This window comes from Microtus oregoni, unplaced genomic scaffold (genome assembly GCF_018167655.1).
Source record: "Microtus oregoni isolate MIOR12 unplaced genomic scaffold, Mior012 000046F_ref0000063, whole genome shotgun sequence".
Taxonomy (NCBI): domain Eukaryota; kingdom Metazoa; phylum Chordata; class Mammalia; order Rodentia; family Cricetidae; genus Microtus; species Microtus oregoni.
Window position 1 is genome coordinate 7249422 of NW_024543220.1, and position 21778 is coordinate 7271199.

The following is a 21778-nucleotide window of genomic DNA, read 5'->3' on the forward strand; positions in this document are numbered from 1 at the left end:
ACTGTATCATATTACATTTCCCTTGTCTTAGTCCATTTATTATTCTTGTAATTATATACCTGAAGTCTTATACATTGCAAATAAATTAATAAGTATTTTTATTTTAAAATTCTTATTCATTTTACTTATCAACACTGTTCCCTCCTCACACTATCCCCCAACCTGTTCCCCAACTCACCCCACATCCATTCCTCAGAAAGAGTAAGGCCTCCCATGGAAAATCAACTAAGTCTGACATTAAATTGAAGCAGGAGCAAGACCCTCTTCGCTGAATCAAGACTGAGCAAGGCATCCCACCGTAGAGAATGGGCTGCAAAGAGTCAACTCATTTACTGGGGATAAATCCTGGTCCCACTGCCAGGGCCCATTCAAACAGACCAAGCTAAACAAATGTCAATCACATACAGAAGGCCTTGTTTGGTCCCTTGCAGGCTCTCAATCTTAAGTCCTTGAGCTCCCACAAACTCAGGTCAGCTGTCTCTGTGGATTTCCTGTCATGGTATTGACCATCCCTTGCTCATATAGTCAATCCCTCCTCCCTCTCTTTAATCAGGCTCCCAGAGCTCGGCCTGGCGCTTGGCTGTGAATTTCTGTATTTGCTCCCATAAGTTACTGGATGAAGAAGTTTCTATGATGATACTTAGGGTAGTCACCAATCTGATTACAGTGGAAGGCTAGATCAGGAATCCTCTCCACTATTGCTAGGGATTGTAATCAGAGGTTGTGCATTTGTTTCTCAGCCACTCAGATCAAAATAAACTCAAAAACAAAACTGTATTAATTACAACACTATTTGACCAATGGTTCAGGCACATTTCTAGCTAGTTCTTATATCTTAAATTAACCCATTTCTATTAATCTGTGTATTGCTACAAAGCTATGGCTTACTGAGAAGTTTCTGTTGTCTTCCTCTGTAAGCAGCAACATGGGCATCTCTTTGACTCCTCCTGCTCTCTCTAGATCTCTGTTCAGATTTCCCACCTGACTATATTCTGTCCTGCCATAGGCCAAAGCATCTTCTTTATTAACCAATGGTAATACATAGGATACAGAGGGGAATCCAACATCAAAGAGTCTGGGGTCATCATTATGGATTCCTGGAAATTGCTCTAGTGTCAGGTTTCTCCCTAACCTCATAATGACCCCCTCTAGCAAGATATCACTTTCATTGTTTTCCCCTTTTCTCCCTCCCCCAACTTGACCATCCTGTTATCTCATGTCCTCTTCCTCCAGTCCCTCCCCTCTACTACCTGCCCCTTTCCCCAGTTTACCCAGAAGATCTCATCTATTTCCATTTCCCAGGGTGATCCATGTGTGTCCTTTGAGGGTTCTCCCTGTCACCTAGCTTCTCTGGAACTGTGGGTTATAGTCTGGTGATTCTTTCTTCTACATCTAGAATCCTCTTAATACTGAGTCCATACCATATTTGTCTTTCTGGGCCTGGGTTAACTCACTCGGCGTGACTTTTTCTAGTCCCCTCCATTTGCCTGGAAATGTCATGATGTCATAGCTTTTTACAGCTGGATAGTACTTCACCACGTAAATGTATCACATTTAGATATTTGGGGTTTTTTTTGTATTACATTCTTTTTTTATTTTTTTCCATTTATTTATTTAATAAAGATTTCTGTCTCTTCCCTGCCACCGCCTCCCACTTCCCTCCCCCTCCCCTGATCAAGTCCCCCTCCCTCCTCAGCCCAAAGAGCTACCAGGGTTCCCTGCCCTGTGGGAATTCCAAGGACTACCCACCTCCAACAAGGTCTAGTAAGGTGAGCATCCAAACTGCCTAGGCTCCCACAAAGCCAGTACGTGCAGTAGGATCAAAAACCCATTGCCATTGTTCTTGAGTTCTCAGTAGTCCTCATTGTCCGCTATGTTCAGCGAGTCCGGTTTTATCCCAGGCTTTTTCAGACCCAGGCCAGCTGGCCTTGGTGAGTTCCCGATAGAATATCCCCATTGACTCAATGTGTGGGTGCACCCCTCGCGGTCCCCTGGACCGAGCAATACCACTCTTGGGAATATACCCAAGAGAGGCCTTATCATACAACAAAAGTATATGCTCTACTATGTTCATAGCAGCATTGTTTGTAATAGCCAGAACCTGGAAACAACCTAGATGCCTTTCAATGGAAGAATGGATGAAGAAAGTATGGAATATATACATATTAGAGTACTACTCAGCAGTAAAAAACAAGGACTTCTTGAATTTTGCATACAAATGGATGGAAATAGAAAACACTATCCTGAGTGAGGTAAGCCAGACCCAAAAAGAGGAACATGGGATGTCCTCACTCATATTTGGTTGCTAGCCATAAACAAAGGACATTGAGCCTATAATTAGTGATCCTAGAGAAGCTAAATAAGAAGAACCCAAAGAAAAACATATAGGCATCCTCCTGAATATTAACCTTCACCAGGCGATGAAAGGAGACAGAGACAGAGACCCATGTTGGAGCACCGGACAGAAATCTCAAGGTCCAAATCAAGAGCAGAAGGAGAGAGAGCACGAGCATAGATCTTTTTTTTTAAAACCAAACAGAGAAGCCCCATCTTTTCAGGCTCCACTGGGAGTTCCCACAGCTGTATCAAATACATGTACATTGCATCATTGTAGAAAAGAATGTATTAGATAGAAGTCACGTGGAAGGTAGAACATTGGGGGTTATTTAGGGTGCAGGTTTACTTTGTTGTAGCAATTTGTTCTCATGAGAACTAATATATTTCATCTTAAAAAGATTTATGTTCCAAATCTTCTACTGCTCTCCCATACTTTGGTCTTTCTTATAACTAGAAAGTTCCTTCAGTACTTACTCCTTTTCTGTCTTAAAAACATGTGTTTCAAGCACTGGTTGGAATCAGTGCTATCTTAGATATAGAGAGATTTGGGCTGACTTCTAGGGAGCTGAATAATTGCAAGACTCTCTGACCAGGAGTATGCATGTGATTTTCAGATTTTAGATTTCTATCTCCAGATCTGCTTGACTATAGTGGACTCACTGCCATTTTTACTTGGAATTAGTCCACAGAAGGATGATAGAGAAACAGAGTGGTGTTTTCTCAACCCATGTGCCAACTAGTTTATCAGAAACCAAAGAGTGCTCTCCAGTGGTGCTAGCTGGACACTTAGGCCATGAGCTTAGCTCCTTTAAACTACAATACTAGTCATATTAATTTTTATTCTGACTTTCACCTTACGTAGCTAGTTCTTGTAGCTTTCCTTTATACCATTACAAAACCTGAGTAAAGTGTATTTAACGTGAGATTTTAGGTAAATAAAATGAAATTTAGAGCCATTAGGGATTTTTTTTCAAATTGCTGTGTCTAAAACTCAGCAGCAGGCTAGATTTCAAATCGTACTATGTCTAGACTTACAGAGTGGGCTGCCAATGTTACCTTTTGAGAAAGAGTAATCATGGAAATTTGTATACTTGATATTGACTCATTTCAAAAGTTGCTGTGCTGTACTGGGAGCACCAAGAGGGCACACATAGCCCTCAGGGAATCACACTCTAGTGGAGCAACAAACCATATCTGACACTCTTTTTTATATTTTTATTTTATTTTTTATTTAAAAATTATTTTTTTTTCATTTTTACATACCAATCACAGTTTCCCCTCCCTCCCTCTCCCCCTTACCTTCACTCCACACACTCATCAGAAAAGGTAAGGCCTCCTATGGAGAGTCTACAAAGTCTGGCATATCAAGTTGAGGCAGGACCAAGCCCATCCCCCAACCAGATATTCCTCTATAGGGAATGGGCTCCAAGAAGTCAGTTCATGCACTGGGGATAAATCCTGGCCCCACTGCCAATGGCCCCACAGATTGCCCTTGCCACAGAACTGTCATCCACATTTAGAGGGTCTAGTTCCATCCTATGAAATTTCCCCAGCTGTCATTTCAGAATCAGTGAGCTTGCACTAGCTCGGGTCAGCTGACTCTGTGGGTTTTCCCATCATTTTCGCAGTCACTCTTTGTATGATCATGATTTAGAGATACTCAGAAGAAGGACGCATGAGATAGTACTGGTTGCTTCATTTGGAGGACTTCTTAAATTTTTCACATTGACAGAGAACCAAGATACAGTAAACAAAGCAAACAAAGAGACTGTGGGAAAGAATAGGCCTGATAATCTATGCAAGAAAGAAGTGGGAGAAACAGTCAGGGTCCAGGCAATTGGGTTCCAATACTCTGTACAGAAGCACGTTTTATCTTGAATATGGGTAAAAAGATACTGACTTAAATTTTAAGTTGAAAAATGCAAAGTAGCGAGCTCGTGATCTAACAGTGTGGAGAGAGTGGAATTCGGGAGTGACGGGTATGGGTGCTCATCACCTGAAAGCCTGCTCCTTTAATTTTTGTCCCTTTCCTGGATTCCAATTGTTCTGAGCTAAATTCTACACGCCCTCACCAAGTTTATATTGATTGACGATCCAAGGCTGGTTGAAGGTGTAAGTCATAAACAATGTCACACCAGTTTGGAATTATGATTAATAGGGTGGTATTTATTTAAAGGGGAAAAAACTTACAGATCACCATCAGCCCTCTGCGCAACCAGGAAGGGAGTCTAGTCACCAGCGGAGCAGGAAGTGAAGAGAGAGGAGAGGGAAGTGGCAGCTTTTTTAAAGGGAGAGAGACCACGCCCCAACGGGCTGGTATCTCAGTGGCAATAGGCTGGAGGAGTGGGAGGACCTCCTGTAACACCTCCCCCTTTTGTTTAAATAAGAGAGTTCTAAATCTACTATGAAATTATATACAATAAGTACAAATATCCTATTCTAACTAGCTTAGGTCTTGTATAATAAATAACTTGGCCAAGTCATGAGAGAAAGTAACTACATTTATGTAGTCTTCAACCCCATCGAAGATCTGAGAAGGGAAATAATGTTACCCGGGTAATTAGGAAGTTCAGTAAAACAATTTCCAAAACATGCAACAAATCACAGAGCCAACTAGCTACCTAGGCAATCACCCAAAGTCACATTAGCAGCGTTGAAGCAACCAACATTGGCTAAGGCCTAACATAACTGACATACCATTTTCAAAGGCAAGCAATTTTCAAAACTATCTTACCCTGTCTTGGCAGGATATGACAGCCCTGTTTTATCCATTGATGCACGCTCTGTATCTTTGTCAGTGGTTGAGGTATGGGCATTTCTTTGCCCCAAGGCAGTTCTGCCAAAAAGAAAGGCTCCAGGTGGAGTGTCTTTGGTGCTCAACATTCTCTCGGGAATAGAGTGGTGTTGCCAGGAGCAATTGTGTCTCACTACTGCAAAACTCTGAGTTAGATTAAAGGCCATTTTCTACAGCTCTTTGAAGAAGTTGAAGATTATCTATCTATACTGAGTATAATCTATATATATCTAAAGAACCTGATTAGTCTAATTATAAATGACAAACTTAGATGACTATTAGTCTATATAATTCTCAATATCTATCTAACTTAAAGACTAAGACAATAAACGACTGTGAAACAAATGAGGACAATGACCTCCAAATATAAACAATGTACAAATATACATTGCAGTAGGTAAATATATATCAATACACAAACATTATATAAGTATCTTAATCAGAGGTAGAAATGTACACTGCAATATGGTAAATATATACAATATATATATATATATATCAATACAATATATGTCAAAACATAAAAATGTTTTAAACAGAGGTAGAAACATGCATGCGTACAATAGTCAATATAATTTAACTTTGTATCAATATACAAGAATCTATACCAATATATTTGTCTAAAAACAGTAACTCACAATTACAAATCTATTATCCCATCATCCCTCTTTTTTTTTCAAAATGATCCCTGAGCTTATAAAATTCCTCCCCCAACCCTCAATCGTATACTAATTATAATCAACCCCTAAATGATGTCCCTAAACCGAAGGGCAAACTTTACTGGGAGAGGGGACGTCGTCCTCTAGAATTACTTCCAGCTGTCATGGGGGCGACGTTCTTTCTGGGGGATCCTGTGAAAGTAAAATGATGGTTAAATTTCAAGATCAATGTCTTTTAAAATTGCCAATAGTCTCTGAGTATTTTGTGCAGGTCTGGCCAAAATGTTGTACAAGATGTGCACCATTTCAGCTAACCAAGTTGGAACTGTCTTGTGCAGCTGGTACCAAAAGCAGATCTTGTAGTAGCGCTATCAGTATCATGACATCATATCAACCACGTGGAGTTGTTGTTATGGGGCCCCATCTTCTTCCTGGAAACTTCAAATGTCACTTCAGGAAAAACTCATTGTTCATTATGAAAAACTTAAACATTAATCATATAGACATATATATATATATTCAATGAAAGACATGATAGATAGATATATTCAATGAAAGTATGATAGATATGAAGAAAAGCAAAAATGTTTTCTAAACTCATATTTCTTTCTGTCCCACATCATGGCTCTTGACATGAGACAGAAACTCTGTGTTTTTCTCTTAGTAACAGACTTGGAATTGGAGAGGGACTAAGCCAGAGTCCAACTTCAAAACCAGCTTTATAAATTTAGAAATATGGTTTAATTTTACTTACACAACCCATTCAGTTTTCTTGATATTTCCTATTGGGCAGGTATTTTTCTATATGTCAGTATCCAAACATCCAGGGTCCCTTGGATTTCTCAAAGATGAGTGTTTTCCTGTGGAGATAAGAACAGAACCCTGCCCCCATTCTATATGTTTTTCTTACCACCTGTATGAATATCACCATTGTGGATGAGTTGTCATTTCTCCTTTCCAAGAGGTTTCTCCTCTTCAAATCGAAACTTTATTAATTTTGATGGTATCCACAATTTTTCTTCTCCTGTGGAAACAAGAGCAAAACCCCTTCCCCAACGTAGCACATCTCCTGGCTTCCACTGAGAGGTCAGCACAGCTTTGAAATAAATCGGTTGATTTAGTTCAGCAGACTTTTCCATTATCCAATGTCTTTCTGCTGCTGCCGTTCCTTTTTCATTAGTGTTAAGAAAATTCAAGGTTAATAAAGCATTATGTAATCTATTTCTGGGGGTATTTTCAATCCCTTTCTGTTTGTTCAGCATATCCTTTATAGTATGGTTTGATCTTTCTATAACTGCCTGACCTGTAGAATTATTTGGTATACCTGTAATGTGTTTTATATTATAATAATCAAAAAAGCATTTCATTTTCTTAGATACATATGCTGGACCATTATGTGTCTTTATTTGTGCAGGTATACCCATGATGGCCATAACTTCCAATAAATGTGTGATTACTGAATCAGCCTTTTCTGAGCTCAGGGCAGTAGCCCATTGAAAACCTGAATACGTGTCTCTGGTGTGGTGTACATATTTTAATTTACCAAATTCCATAAAGTGGAACACATCCATCTGCCAGATTTCATTTCTTTTAGTACCCTTTGAGTTACTCCCTGCAGGCAACGGTGTTTGATTATAGAAAGAACAAGTAGGACATCTCTTTATAATGTCCTTAGCTTGTTGCCAAGTAATGGAAAATTCTTTCTTTAGGCCTTTACTGTTGACATGATGCTTCTTATGAAATTCTGAGGCCTGCAACACACTTCCAATCAATAATTGATCAATCTCAGCGTTGCCTTGGGCTAGAGGACCAGGCATACCTGTATGGGACCGGATGTGTGTTATGTACATCGGACAAAGCCTGTTCCTGATTATGTCTTGTATCTGGATAAACAATGAAGTCAATTCTGTGTCATCTCATATAAATTCAGCGGTTTCAATATGCAAGATAACTCTTTCTGCATATTGTGAATCTGTAACTATATTAAGAGGTTCTTTAAAATCCCTTAGCACCATAAGAATGGCATATAATTCTGCCTTCTGGACAGAATTATAAGGGCTTTGCTCTACCTTACTCAATTCATCTGACTTGTAACCTGCTTTCCCTGATTTATTTGCATCAGTATAGAACGTACGGCCTCCAGTTATTGGAGCATCACGTAAAATTCTAGGAAGAATCCAAGAAGTTCTTTTTATGAGGTTAAGTCTACCAATTTTGGGATAGTTGCTATTAATTTCTCCCAAAAAATTAGCACAAGCTCTTTGCCACGGTTCATTGTCTTCCCATAACTTTTTTATTTCTTCAATAGTAAAAGGCACTATAATTTCTGCTGGGTCTATACCTGCTAGTTGACGAAGTCTCAGCTTACCTTTTGTAATTAATTCAGAGACTTTTTCCACATAAGTTTTTAATTTTTTACTTGGTTTATTAGGTATAAATATCCACTCTAAAATAATATCTTCCCTCTGCATTAGAATCCCTGTAGGAGAAATTCTGGAAGGCAATATGACTAGGATGCAGCTAAGATTTGGGTTCACCCTATCCACATGTGCCTCCTGTAATTTTTCCTCAATCATTGTCAGTTCCTTTTCTGCTTCTGCTGTCAGTTTTCTTGGACTATTCAAATCTTTATCACCATCTAAGGTTTTGTTTAAATGAACTATTAGATCAGGTGTTATCCCAACAGCTGGTCATAGACTGGAAATGTCTCCTAACAATCTTTGGAAGTCATTAAGAGTCTTTAACCGGTCTCTCCTAATTTGTGCCTTTTGCGTTTTAATTTTCTCTAACCCTATTCTGTAACCTAGGTAATTAATAGAATTTCCTCTTTGAATCTTTTCAGGGGCAATTTGTAATCCCCACCTAGGCAAGACTTTCTTTACTTCTTCAATCATCCTTTCTAAAGTATCTTTATTTGAATCATATAACAAGATGTCATCCATGTAATGATAAATTATGGACTTTGGGAATTGTTTACGAATTATTTCCAATGGCTTACTTACAAAATATTGGCACAATGTAGGACTCTTGAGCATACCCTGTGGGAGGATAGTCCATTGATATCTCCTATTAGGCTGAGAATTATTATAAGTAGGCACTGTGAAGGCAAATTTTTCTCTATCCTTTTCTTGTAACGGTATAGTGAAAAAAAAACAATCTTTCAAATCAATAACTATAAGAGGCCATCCTTTTGGTAACAGAGAAGGCAAAGGAATTCCAGATTGTAGTGGGCCCATAGGTTGAATTACTTTGTTGACAGCTCTTAGATCTGTCACCATTCTCCATTTACCAGATTTCTTTTTTACAACAAACACAGGAGAATTCCAAGGGCTGGTTGTTTCTTCAATATGGTGAGCGACTAGTTGCTCTTGCCCCAGCTGTTCCAATGCCTGTAGTTTATCTTCAGCTAGAGGCCACTGTTTGATCCATATTGGCTTTTCAGTTAGCCATTTTAAAGGTAGGGCTGTTGGTACCTCTAAAGGTTTGGTATTTGCTGTATGTTTTTGTACAGCCTGAATGGCTGGTGACCTTTTCCCATAATACCTCATCATATCCTTCCCAGAATTATGAGTTCCTGGAACTACAGGAATGTTAATCTGGGTATTCCATTGCTGTAGCAGGTCATGGCCCCATAAATTTATGGCAATATTGACTATATATTAGTCTTCCTATTTGCCCTTCGGGCCCTATGCATTCAACCCATCTTGTGCTTTGTTTTACATGAGATAGGGTTCCAATTCCCAGGAACTGAACATCTACCTCTTGAAAAGGCCAATTCGGACGCCAAGATTCTGGGGTAATGATACTTACATCCGCACCTGTGTCTAATAAGCCTTCAATAAAAGTGCCATTTATACAGACTCTTAGCTTTGGTCTTTGATCATTAATAGAAGTCTGCCAAAATATACGTTTACTCTGTCCTACTGGGTTTTTTGACTCATCATCCACATGTATTTCATCATTTAGACCAGTATTACTTTTTACAGCAGAAATTGGAGCCTTTAATTTTCTTGGTGAGGCACGTTCTCCACTGTGACTGGGAATGACTGGGCCACTGTTGGCTTGGGGGCCTGTGAGAGGCCCCTCAATGAGTTTCCCACCGGTATCGGGTTGCCTTGTTTGTCTGTTGTTGACCTGCATTTGTTGGACCAATGTCAGCCTTTACCGCATCTCCTACATATACCTGAAGGCCTAGGTCTCCTGTTTTTGTCATTCCCAGAGGAGATATTATTCCTAGAAATTCTGTGCCTGCAATCCCTTTTCAGATGTCCTAATTTACCACAATTAAAACTCCTGGCAGTTTGATGTCTCCTCATTGCTGTGGAAATTGCTTCTCCTACCCAAGGTTCATCGTTATAGCTAAACGTCTCAACATTCATCGTATGCTGAATCCATTCATCCATAGGTGCTGATCTAGACTTTAAAGACCCAATTATCTTTTTGCATTCTATGTTTGCATTCTCAAAAGCTAGAGATTCAAGAAGTATTCGTCTAGCTTCTGGGTCTGTTACCCCTATGTCCAGAGCCTTAATTAATCTTTGCAAATAGTCAATAAAGAGTTCTCTTGGTCCCTGCCTAATTCTAGTATATGATTCAACCCTTTTTGCTGGATCTTGTATCCTATTCCAAACATTTAAAGCTGCTTGGTGACATAGACACAGTACTTCATCAGCATAAAGAGCTTGGACCTGTGGATCAGCATATTCTCCTGCACCAAGAATTTGATCTTGGGAAACCTTGACACCTTTTGCTCTTCCTTGCTGTTCCATATGTTTGGATTCTTCTCTGAAATAAATTCCAAACATCAAGGAAGGTCCATTATCTAAAACTGCAGACACTAACTGATGGAAATCATGGGGGGTAGTTCTAGCATTAGAAGCCCAAGTCCTTATCATTTCCTTTACATATGCAGAGTGCAAGCCAAAATTAACAATAGCTTGCTTAATTTCTTTTAGATCATTCATTGCTATTGGTGTCCATCTAGCTTCTCTGATTCTCTTTGAGCCTTTAGAAGTTGATGCTTTGTCAGAATTAAGTATGGGGTATTCCTCTAAAACCTTGGGTAAGCCTGTTCTAATAGCTGGTGTTGGCATTGTATCCTGTCCTTGTGCCTTATTACTCTGTTCACCAGCTCCAATCATTTCAAGTCTTTTTATTATTGTCTTTATTATTATCTCTTTTGAATCCTGAATCTCCTGACCTGCATGAGTTTCTAGTAAAGATTGTATGGTTCTTAGGAGTGCCATGATCTTCCTAAATGATAGAATATTCAAAAGAATACTGAAACCTAGTAACCAGTAAATTAAGTTATCCCCATAGTCATATAAACCTTGCATGGCAACCCATTGTATTGGTAACCAGAACAGTAAAATTCGCGTTGGAAATGAAAACTGCCATATTACCTATTATCCAGCATGTGGCGCTGTTGCCAAGTCGCGACGAAAACAGAGTCCTGTTTCAGAGTCTGCCTAGTATTTGTTAAAAACTGGAAAATGTAAGTTGCTCAACAAAGTAAATGTAATTAAATCAATTCCAGAGATGGAACAAGAAACCCAGAATCCAGGGGTAGAGAAGAGCAACCTGGAAGCCGCTTATGCCTCCACGTGACAGAGTCACCCTGAGGGGTTGCAGCTTTCAGCAACCGCGTGCTCTGGTTCGTGCCACTTAAGAGCTGTACTTGCAAGGGAGATTTAAAAACGACTCAGAAAAGAGCAAACCACGCGGCCAGAGACTACGCGGGCCTGTGGAGTTTAAATCCACGTGGGGAGGCCAAGGCCGCCGGCTGCGGCTGGGGAAGGGAGGGCTCCCGCCAAGCTGAACTCATGGCCGGCAGCCGAGCGGGGAAAGGAGAGGTTCTAAAACCAAACCTTGGGTGCCAACTGAAGGCGTAAGTCATAAACAATGCCACACCAGTTTGGAATTATGATTAATAGGGTGGTATTTATTTAAAGAGGAAAAAACTTACAGATCACCATCAGCCCTCTGCGCAACCAGGAAGGGAGTCTAGTCGCCGGTGGAGCAGGAAGTGAAGAGAGAGGAGAGGGAAGTGGCCGCTTTTTTAAAGGGAGAGAGACCACGCCCCAATGGGCTGGTATCTCAGCGGCTATAGGCTGGAGGAGTGGGAGGACCTCCCGTAACAGCTGGTACTACAAAATGTAGATATTTGGAGATGAAGCCACATTGACAGTGCTCTAGTCAGTACAACCAGAGTCCTTGGAAACCTACACAGAGAAGAAACTCAGGAAAAGACAGCGGGAGAGACTTTTGAAGAAATTGCCTCTCATATGTGGCTCTCACACTTGAGCCTCCGTTGCTGTGAACAACTATGCTGTGCTGTTTGAGCTACAGTCGGGTGTTAAATCTCATGTTTTAAATGGTGGTTGCCAACCCAAACTAACATGGATCTGATGGACCATGAAACCAACGACAGAGGAACTTCCCAGACCCACTGAGCCAATGTTTGCTGAATTTGCTAAAAGTAATAAGAAAGAAAGAAAGAAAGAAAGAGAGGAGAGAGAGAGAGAGAGAGAGAGAGAGAGAGAGGGAGGGAGGGAGGGAGGAAGGAAGGGAACAAAGGAAGAAAAAAGGTAATTTCAGAATTACATTTTTTTTCTTGTACCCGTCTAAGAAAATAAGCTAAAAATGAAACAGAGACGTCTCTTGCTATTGCTACACATGGGAGGAAAAATTAGTGTTGTGTAAAGAGTTTTGAGCCTTAGGATGAAGTTCGGCACACTGCTTTAAATTCAGCATAATCTTCTGCTCAAATCTCTTGTCGAGTGGCGTGGAAGATGCTTTCCCGCCTGAATTGAAATGGGTAAAAATTGACTTAAGGACTCTTGACAGTCTTTCATGCCCACTTGAGAATCAGTCATGTGGAATGGACCATCCCTATAGCCACCAGCAGGCATAACTTCCCCCTTCACTTTCATGCTGTATCAAGAATTACAGAAGAGAGTGAGCTTGAAAGAGCAGCTAATGAATGAAAGAACTCAGCAGGAAGTGAACTCCGAAAGGGCTAGTGAGGCACCAGGGACTCTGGAGCAGAGAGCGGAAAGCCTACTACCCTCCAGATGTGTTGTTGGAGGAGCTTCCTCTCTGATATACTCACTCTGGTTAAAAGGAAGAGGAGTAAAATTGGATTCATTATTCACGTTAGTAACAGAAAATATCTCTGACGTGACAGAAAAAGAGAGAAATAACCAAAGGAATTTGTGGATTTTCCTCATCTTCACTGCTTTCAGCAAACCTATAGAACGATTTTTCTTAGAAGATTTAGAATACTCGGTGATGTTCCAGAGCAAATAGAAAATCAGCTGTGATGGAGCGATTAGTGGAGCACACATTTTTTTTTTTTTTTTGCCCAGCTCTTTCCGCCCATGAGCAAAGTGTTAAAGGGTGTTCAAATGTTTACTAAAATGCCGTCTTATTTATTTGTAAAATAAAAGACTTAATAAACAGTCACTCTTTAGGGAGAGGTAAAGAAATAGCTCAGCGGTTAAGAGTACTTGGTGTTCTAGTAGAGAACTCAGGCTGGGGTTTCAGCACCCTCTAGATGGTTCACACTGTTTGTTACTCCTGTTCCAAAGACTGTGTCCTCTTTCCTGATCACGGCAGGTACGGCACACGGCACTGCACATGTGGGACAGGCACGCGTGCGCGCGCACACACACACACACACACACACACACACACAGAGTACTAATGCACATGAGATAAACATAAATCAATCTCTTTTTTTCTTTATTTTTAATTAAAAATTTTCACCTCCTCCCCTCCTCCCATTCCCCTCCCCCTCTCCTGCTCCCTCTCCAGTCCAAAGAGCAGTCAGGGTTCCTTGCCCTGTGGGAAGTCCAAGGTCCTCCCCCCTCCGTCCATGTCTAGCAAGGTGAGCATCCAAACAGACTAGGTTCCCACAAAGCCAGAACATGAAGTAGGATCAAAACCCAGTGCCATTGTCCTTGGCTTCTCAGTCAGCCCTCATTGTCCACCATGTTCAGAGAGTCCGGTTTGATCACATGCTCCATCAGACCCAGTCCTGCTGACTTTGGTGAGCTCCCATTAGATCAGCCCCCAGCGTCTCAGTGGGTGAGTGCACCCTTCGTGGTCCTGACTTCCTTGCTCATGTTATCCCTCCTTCTGTTCCTCATTTGGACTTTGGGAGCTCAGTCCAGTGCTCCAATGTGGTTCTCTGACTCTAGCTTAATCCATCACCAGATGAAGGTTCTATGGTGATATGCAAGATATTTATCAGTATTGCTATAGGATAGGGTCATTTCAGGCTCCCTCTCCTCAGCTGCCCAAGGATCTAGCTGGGGACATCTCCATGGACCCCTGGGAACACCTCTAGAGTCAAGCATCTTGCCAACCCTAAAATGGCTCCCTTAATTAAGATATATACTTCCCTGCTCCCATATCCACCCTTCTTCCATCCCAACCGTCCCATTCCCCCAAGCTCTCCCCATCCTCCCCTTCTCACTTTTTTCTCCCCAACTCCCCTTACCCTCACTCCACTCCCATCCCCAAGTTTCAAATTTTTGCCTGGCAATCTTGTCTCCTTCCAATATCCAGGAGGATAACTATATGTTTTTCTTTGGATTCACCTTCTAAATAAATCTCTTTTTAAAAGAAATAAATATTCGTTGTTTAGTGGGACAACTCAGTATGATTTTAGTTCTTTAAAAGCTTAAGTATGAAATTTGGACAAAAAGTTTTCAACGTTGTAACAAATTCAATAAGCAAAAGCTACCTCCCAAGCTGGAAAATGAACTATTTTATACCTGTATGCTTTTTAAAAAGTTCTATTATCCTTTCAAATTGCTTCCTTGGACCTTCATAGTGATTACTTCAGGACAAACAGAAAACGTCACTATTTTTAATACCTATTCATAAAATCCACATTATTATTGAATTTATTCTTAAAATACCTTTCTAAAATAATAACCTAGAAAATCGTGCATGTAAAGAAGAACCATAGTGACTCCGTGACACTCTCTGACTAACTAGAGAAAAAGCACAAGGAGTGTCAACCTCCTCTGCTGCTCTGACAACGCACAGGGCAAAAGCCCCTAAAGGAAGGTTTTGTTTCAGCCCCCGTCTGAAGGCACAGTCCATCCTGGCAGAAAGGCAGGGCTGCAGGAGTGTGAGGCAGCTGTTCGCAGTATGCCCATCATCAGGAAGGAGGCAGGGAGAGAAGGATGCTGGTGCTTCCCGTCTCTGTTCTGTTCAAATCCCTCCAGCCCACAGGATGGTCCTGTCTGTACCCATGGCAGGTCTGCCGATAGGAGTTAAGCCTCTCTGGAAAACCCCAACAAGCCCACAAGTTTGTTTCCTATGTGATTTTAAATGCCAATCAACTTTATTCATCCGTTTAGGTTTATAGTGTCCTTTATCGGGGTATTTTTTGAAGGTTTGGGAGTAGATGCACTGTAAATAATTTGCATATTTCAACATTGAATTTTGTTGTTGTTGTTATGAACATGTTTAAATTTGTATTCCTGAAATTGAATCAGGCATCATGCAATGCTATGTACTTAGAGCATTTGTGGTCATTTACAGTGTTAATTTGTTGTGTATTTCAACATTAAATTATGTTGCCATTGTTGTTACTAAACAACTTTATCTTCCTGGAACTAATGCAGGGATCATGAAATCCTATGCACTAAGTCATCCATAGTCACTTACACTGTTAATTTATTATGTGAAAATTGAGCTTGAAACCCATAATCATCCTTGTTCATTAGAGAAAGACCCTTAGCATTCATTTCAGTGGGGGCATTATGAAAAGGAATCATTGTAACATAATTCCAAATTGTTTAAATGAAGAAACAAATAGGTGATTTTGGCTTACCTGAGCCAAGACAGGACTTAACCAGAAAGATCTATTGCTCGCTGATGGATAGTCTGTGTATTTTTCAGCATTGTTCCATAAGATAAGGGCAAATACAAATTTTCCACATAGTGTATGGACTTCTAATCTCTGTAATTAAGCATATTAAGATTTCACAGCAAGAAGTCCAATGAAAATAAATTCAAGTTGAGAGTAGACATTTAGAAATCCAAAGCTTTAATTTTCAGGTAATACACTGTGAAAGTTAATAGTATCCTCTATTTCAAACTCATTTGGTAGTTATTCAAACACATAACAATCTCCTGCTGATTTTTAAATGGTTTTGTGGGGTTTTTTCACATTATATGGCTTTTTCATCAATGAATATTTTTTCTAAACTTTTATTTAATCAGCCTTTTTTCAAGATTAAATGAATATGTGTTTCTCTGTGTGTCCGTATGTGTGTGTATCTTTGTTTTCTCTCTCAGCTTGCTTGCATGTGTATGTGTGTGAGAATATGCATGTGTAGTCTCTGTGTGTGTTTCTCTGTGTGTCACTGAGTGTGTGTTTATCTTTGTGTGTGTCTCTCAGTTTGTGTGTGTGTGTGTGCATGTATGTGTATCTATGTGTGAATTTCTGTTTATGAGTCTCCCAGTTTATGTATGTGTGCCTGTGTGTGTGTCTCACTGCTGGCTACACACATTTCTCAGAGTTTGTTGATAGCATTGTAATCCTTCAGATCAGTCAGTCTGTTGCTGTTCCATGGCAAGAGGGATACAGAGGGTAACTGCCAATGTCTAGAAAGTCGTGAAGACTTTGGGAAAGGTAGAAAATCAGTTCTAAATTCCATTTCCTGCCACCTATTTTCCATAAACTTCCTATTTCTTCATCTTCAAAATATGGAACTATTTAAACAGCGGTGTCATTTTTACTGAGATTAGTGTGAAAAGTAAAGAAATAATAAGAGGCCTCAATCACTATTAGAAGAGAGACTAGACAGAGCCCAATGAGCAGACTGCAATTCACCAGAGAACTCCCACATTTAGGGTACTATAATCTTCTACAAAGCACTGCCCAATGCTTGCCTCCAAAGAGTCTCTGTTCCTGAAATAGAAGACAGCAAACAAACCTAGGCCTGGGGCTACATGTGCGGACACTGATAAGTTGCCCTCCTGCACAGGTCATTGTTGACGAAGTTTGGCCCATGCACAGAAACAGGTGGAGACTCCGGGTGCAGGACGTCCCAGTACTCCCTTTAGCACCTTCTCTAGAAAATAATTAGAGGATGTGAGAACTTCTAGTTTGGGTCAAGAACTCTCCCACTGAGGAATACCTCTAATGACACAGCAGAAGTTCTGACACTGGGATTCTGACGGGAGAAGTGGAAGAGAAGTCTATGAAGAGTAAAATAGAGTCTCTTCCACCCTGCTGGTTCAGTATGGTTTAAATACAACATCACTTTTATTTTGTCTGTTTCACAATGTTCAGAAAGAGGTGAAATGATACAAATAGTAGTATATCTCAAGGCAATATGTTGGAAAGAGAGAAACCTAATAACGAGTTTTTCCTGTGGCAAAACCCAGGAAGTACCATATAAGATAGAGCAAGCAAGACAAAGCAAGCACTCACACAAGAGTAAAGAAATGAGCATTATATATTGAGTGCTACTTTCCCATCGCTGAAATGTAATTTACACTCATAAATATTTGCATTAGAAAACATTGAAAATATATATTGTTAAGTAGAATTATGTAATTTTTAGGATAGATAAAATAGTAAAGATAAAGACAGACATTAATGGATTTTAACAAAAAAGATCATGAAAGATAATCTTAAATATTAATAATATAGTCTCTTATCTAACTAAGTAGTCTAATTTAATGGGCAGAAACTGGGTTACTGGTAGCTAAATGAGTAGTAACTATAATCTAAGGATAAAAATGAAAGGAAATTTAACTAAGAAAAAGATAACATGCATCATCTACAAAGAAAATAACAATCTGAAAACAGTAAAACACAGTATTTAGAGTATCCTGGGGTTACCAAAATAGCTATGATGAAGAGAGTCTGGAGTGACAGCTGTGGAGCTCTCTTTTCTCACAGAGGATTAGAGCAGAGTTGATAGGCTCCTGTCTCACAGCTCACAGCTACCTCTAACTCTGGCTCAAGAGGACCTAGCACCCATTTCTGGCCTCCACAAGAACACACACACAGACACAGACACTCACACAGACACACACACAGACACACATACATAGACACACACACACACAGACACACATACATAGACACACACACACACACTCAGTCACAGTCACGCATGTACAAATACTTTTAAAATAAAAGAATGAACTAAAATAAAACTCAAACTGTTCAAAACAAACTCCATATGTTTCATATTCAAAAGTATTGCGATAGAATCCTGAAGGTTTATAGAATCTCATAAAAGATTACTATTTTCACAATATTTCATGTGTTTAAATATTTCATAATTCCTTCACTTATAAAATTGCTAACAAAGGTAAAATGCACTGCACTAATGCAACAACTGAGCTAGAGGAAAGCAAGGAGAGCGATGTGGGAGTGCAGTGCAATGTATTTATAGAATCAAGAGCAATGGGGGACATGATGTTACTAATATAAAAAGTTATTTCACAAGTTCATGCTTGTAGCTGGAGACTGCTCATTGGTTTCCAGACTGCTCAGACCCAAATAATCATAGAGAAACCATATTAATGACAACACTGTTTGGTCTATTTGCTCAGACTTCTTATTAACCAACTCTTACATCTTAAATTTACCCATTTTTATTAATCTGTATATCAGCATAAGGTTGTGGCTTACTGGTAAGGAACTGGCGTTTGTCTCCTTTGGCAGCTACATGGCATCTCCCTGGCTCCGCCTACTTTTTTCAATATTTCTGTTCGGATTTCCCACCTGACTTTGCTCATTTCATGCCTGCCCTGGAAGCTGGGAGACAGAGAATGCCAGTGTAATAATCAATGGCTTTCTTCTGGTTGCCTTGTTTTTCCTGCTGGAACCCTAGCCTCTGAAATGGAGCCATCCACCCAGAGTAGGCCTTCACCCTTATTACTCTGTCCTGCGAATACACTCACAGACACACCTAGAAGCATGTCTTACTAAAAATCCTTAATGCTTCTCAATTCAATCTAGTTGATAATCAAGTTTAACCAACACATCTATTTTCATTCATGATGTTACACATGAAATCATATGTCAGTATTGCTTTTGTGTTTGTTTAAGCACAATGTATCCTGCTAATGTGATAGTTAATAGAAGAATTGGGACACAATGTGTAAATCAAGAGGCTATTAGATACCCTGAAACTACAGTTACAGGTGACTGTGACCCACCATAAAGATGCTAGTAATTGAACCGGTGTCCTCTGGAAGAGTAGCCATTGCTCTTAACAACTGAGCTATCTCTCTGGTCCTAATATAACTGATTCTATACATGCTACATTTCATGGTGAAACTGAAGTGTTTTTATTTTAAATATAAAATTAGGTATTGTAGACATAATTATAAAATTCTTTCGAGAGTAGGAAAAATACAGCAAACAAGAACTCTGTAGCCTTTTAAGCTTAATTTATTATGAGGAATAATACAATGTACTATTCAATAATATTACCCTATATTCAAATTAAAGTTACTTTTGAAAATAAGTATTCTAGTTTGAAAGAAAAGGGTTTGTGGCTAGGTTGTTCAAAAACAACAAAATCAAACATGATCGCTCAATTGCTCCAACGATGGAGCAGCGTTTCTTTTCACTAAGCACAGTGTTTTAATTGACTCTTCAAGAACTACCATCTGTTACTGGTCTTTTATCAAAGTGAAAGCCAGAGGCTATTGTGGAGAGAACTTACTTTGACAAGCAGTCAATGCCTACAAAATAATAGCAGCTACAAGTGTTTGAGCAGTGCCGGTGCAGAGTGGCCAGACCATGTCCTTACTTACTCTCTGATAAGCTGATTGGAGTGGAATCATTTTCCTAAAATGTCACCCCAAGGTACTGAAGAAATGGGGTGCCTTTCCTTACAGGTTTTGTCTCCCTATTTTTGGCAAGATCCTTCAGTTTTGCTATCTTTATAAATTATTTTAAATGAATCTCATTTTGTTTCAGTTTCTTAGCTCAGTGGAATTCCAGTTTACTTTTATACCAACTTTTGCTCAAATTTTATTTATTATTCCTATTTTGAGTCATTTGTTCATAACTTACCTACTAGTTACTTTTATGTTGCTGGAGACTTTCTATCCCCTAATTACTCTGATAAGAATTTCTCCTCTGATTTCAACACTCTTACTGAAGCTAAAATCAGGGTAAAGAATAGGAGGCTGCTTGAACAGATTAATGAGGACAGTATAAAATCATTAACAACAAACTATCACTATCACTTTCCCAAAGTCCACATTTAATCCCTAGTACAGCAAAGTTGAGAAGTCAAGACCATGAGAATGGTCATATCCTGAAGGCTCTGACCTCATGAATAGATGGATATTACTGAGAACATGTTCATCTCCACCCCACACACGATCATGCCCCTTCTGCTTTCCCCCATGAGTATCTCTCCAGATGCAGTGTCTTGATCTTGAATTTTCCATCCTCAGAGCCATGAAAGACAAGTATCTCTATTTTGTAAATCACCCGATCTCAATGATTCTGTTATGAAAGAAGACAGATTATAAGGTGATACAAATTTTAAACTTGGAATTTAAAATTTAAATAGATGACCATTTTATACTCGCTACTATCAGGATAGACATGAATATGTACATACATTGAGAAATGTTTTAAAAGCTGCAATTGATGTGTGAGGAGAAATGAAGACATAATGAATGCAATCTTCAAAATAAACACATCATCATTAAATATATTATGAAGGTTTAAAAAATAATGATCATATTCCTACTAATGAATGTTTCAAATTAGTTGCATTAGAGAAAATAATGAACTATTTAACCTATCAAATCCATTATTTGAAAGAAAAATTTTCATTTAATGGTTTAATTTCATACCAAGCTATATAATATATCCAAAGAAAGGCACTCTAATTACTGAATAATTCCATCCTATGTACAAGTTGGATACCTAATTAGTTGAAAAATATGATTAATTCTTCTAAGAAAAGAACTGAAAGGTACACTGGAGTTATTTGCTTTTACTAATGTTTAAAGTTCTCATTTTGTAGTAAAAAAATAGTAAATTAAAAACATGTATTATTAACAGTTCCTAAGCAAATAAACAGAATTTCAGTACCAAAAAAATAACACGTGCTAAAATAGACCCTCATGTTCCAGTCATGTTTTTAGTTGAAATTTCTCCAACATTAGGATCCTGAAGGAATACATTCTCTAAAGCATTTGGAGTAGTTGAACATTGTTCTTTCAAGGTTTGTGAAGAATTGTGTAGGGATTTTGATGGGCATTGCATTGAATCTGTAGATTGCTTTTGGTAAGATTGCCATTTTTACTATGTAACCCTACCTATCAAAGAGCATTGGAGATAATTCAATTTTTCTGATGTCTTCTTCAGTTTCTTTCTTCAAAGACTTAAAGTTCTTGTCATACAGGTCTTTCATTTGTTTGGTTACAGTCACTTCAAGATATTTTATGTTGTGTGTAGCTATTGTAAAGGGTGATGTTTCTCTGATTTTTTTTCTCAGTCCATTTATCATCTATGTATAGGAAGGCTACTGATTTCTTTGAGTTAATCATATAACCTGCCACATTACTGAAGGTGTTTATCACCTATAGAAGTTTCTATTATATCATATGCAAATAGCAAAAATTTGATTTCATCCCTTCCAATTTGTATCTCCTTAATTTCCTTTTGTTGTCTTATTACTCTAGGTAGGACTTCAAGTACTATATTGAATAGATGGGAATAGTGAACAAACTTTGTTTTACTCCCAATTTTAGTGGGATCACTTTGTGTTTCTCTCCACCTACTTTGGTTTGCTGAATATTGCCTTTATTATGTCTAGGAATGTTCCCTGTATCCCTGATCTCTCCAAGGCATTTATCATGAAGGAATGTTGGATTTCGTCAAATGCTTTTTCAGCATCTAATGAGATGATCATGTGATTGTTTTCTTTTGGTTGTTAATATTTTATGCATACTACTATAGTAGTTGTTGTAT

The 21778-nt window shown here is 39.0% G+C and overlaps 1 protein-coding gene across 2 annotated transcripts in view; it reads left to right on the forward strand.

Annotated features, from left to right (window-relative positions):
• Positions 1-21778, forward strand: part of Cntnap2 (contactin associated protein 2) — a 2078180-nt gene that overhangs the window by 930843 nt on the left and 1125559 nt on the right. The window lies entirely within an intron of this gene.